Raw genomic sequence first — 2500 nt, 5'->3', positions numbered from 1 at the left:
AATTGCCAGCTGAGCAATGGAGTCGATGAAATTGGCTAGCCCATTCCCCCAAAGTTTCAGGACTTGTGCCTGTAATAGAAAGAATTATTATTATTATTATTGAAGGCAGTAAGCTACCAGAATCTTTATTGCGTTTCTTCTGTTTCTTTACAATCTGATGGGTAACTCTATACTTTTGTACAGTACAAATTCATTATTCTTAAACTAGAATATGGCTTCCTTGACTGGCTTCCGTGCCGGTGGCACATAAAATGCACCAATCCGATCGTGGCCATTACCAGCCTTGCCTGGCACCCACTACACTCACAGAGTTGAAAGGTTGGCGTTAGGAAGGGCATCCAGCTGTAGAAACACTGCCAGATCAGACTGGAGCCTGGTGCAGCCTTCTGGCTTCCCAAATCCCCGGTCGAACCGTCCAACCCGTGCTAGCATGGAGAACGGACGTTAAACGATGATGATGATAGTTGACAATGACTTTAAAGCCAAGATTAACCTCAATGCATCACTGTCTGATGACAGCTTCGCCAAAACTTCAGAGTCACTATCAATAATATTCTTATTTAAGTATAATATATACATAAATCTATACATAGGGTGTGGTGAATAAACTGTTGTCTAAATTACGCAAAAATGAAAATAACACTGACACCTCGTTTTAACTGATATATTTACCAAAATTACATAAAAATATCTTGAAATACTAAAGAGTAAATTTATTCAATAAAATCCTCATTAGCTTCAACCACACCCTCCAGACGACTTTGGAATCTCCTGCAACTCTTCTGGAGGGTCTCTTTGTTTCAGTTGGTGAATACTGCCATAATCCATGCCTTCAGTTCATCTTTGGTGTTGCAAGGAGTTTTGTTGGCCTCTTGCTCAACTGTGTTCCATGCATAATAGTCAAGGGGTTTGCAGTCTGGGGAATTAGGTGGCCAGATGCTAGGGGTGATGTGGTTGCAGAAATTGTCTGACAGCCATGACTGGGTTCTCCTGCTTGTCTTGCATGGTGCAGAGTCCTGTTGCCAAGCATAGGGTCTTCCAGCAGCTACCCTCTTCGCCCAGGGCAGCACTACCTCCTCCAGGCACTTGATGTAGGCCTCTGTGTTAAGACTGAGGTGATGTGGGAAGATGAATGAAGGCATAATGTTGCTGTCACTAGCGATCACTCCAAACATCATGATGTTGACTGGATGCTTGATTTTTATCACTCTTGGTACATGTCCTCAGATTCACACCCAAACACTCTGAAATATTTGTATTGGAGCTTCCAGCATGAATGCCTAGCAGTTTCCAAATTTCTGGCATAGTGAATTGCATCATGGTACTGGTTTTCTCACAGACAGTACCCAACTGACCCTACTGTACTGTGTAGTCAACAAAATCAAAAACAGACCATGCTCACGTGCAAGTTAGAAATATAAAATAGCAACAAATTTACCCATCACACCCTGTATATATACACACATTTTATATATGTATGTGTGTTGTACAAATTCCAGGCAGAGTAAACTGCTCTTCTCAAACCTTATTAAACTTCACACTTTGCTTATAAACTGTTACATTGGCCATCATCTCTTTCCTTTTCATTTGAGATTTTTCTCGCATTTTAGCCTTTTTTTTTCCCTATTTTTCACCATTAATTCATATTTCTCTAACACTAATTTATATTCCTTTCTGACATTCAAGAACATTTTTTGATCACATCTAGATTGAAATTTTATACTTCTATCGTCCTGCCTTTCTCTAAAAATTCCTATTGATTTTTAACATATGAATTTTATTTCACATACATATATGGAATGATAATAATGATAATTTTAATATTAATCTGAATAAAAATGTGCGTGAAAGACGAAATGGAGCTGATAATGAGTGGCAAATATGCGTCTGTCTCAACAAGAAAGGCGCATGTATTTCTCCATCTGGGGTTGTCGGGGTTGAATAACATAAATCTTCCTGTTGCTTTTAAAAATCTGTCATTTCTTCAATGTCACTATAATCATGTCACCCGCCTGAGGAAATATTCGCACATGTATATATGCATATATATATATATATTATGCATATATATATATATATGGCATATATATATATATGTATTATATATATATATACTATATATATATTGGATATATATATATAATATATATATATATATATATAGATATATATATATATATATATATATTATTATATATTATATATATATTATACATATATATATATTATATATATATTTACATATATATATATTATATATATTATACATAATATATATTATATATATATTATACATATAATATATATTATATATATTATACATATATATATATTATACATATATATATATTATATATATATTATACATATATATATATTATATATATATTATACATATATTATATTATATATATATTATACATATATATATTATACATATATATATTATATATATCATAGACGTGTGTGTCTTATCATTTGATTCACATTGCCTCGGAGA

At 33.5% G+C, this 2500-nt stretch overlaps 1 protein-coding gene across 11 annotated transcripts in view; it reads left to right on the top strand.

Moving 5' to 3' along the window:
* Nucleotides 1-2500, top strand: part of LOC115222805 (neuron navigator 2-like) — a 510687-nt gene that overhangs the window by 189369 nt on the left and 318818 nt on the right. The gene's annotated exons all lie outside the window — the stretch shown is intronic.

Source organism: Octopus sinensis, linkage group LG21, assembly GCF_006345805.1.
Source record: "Octopus sinensis linkage group LG21, ASM634580v1, whole genome shotgun sequence".
Lineage (NCBI taxonomy): Eukaryota > Metazoa > Mollusca > Cephalopoda > Octopoda > Octopodidae > Octopus > Octopus sinensis.
The sequence above is the reverse complement of the archived record's forward strand: the minus strand, read 5'-3'. Positions and strand labels throughout refer to the sequence as shown.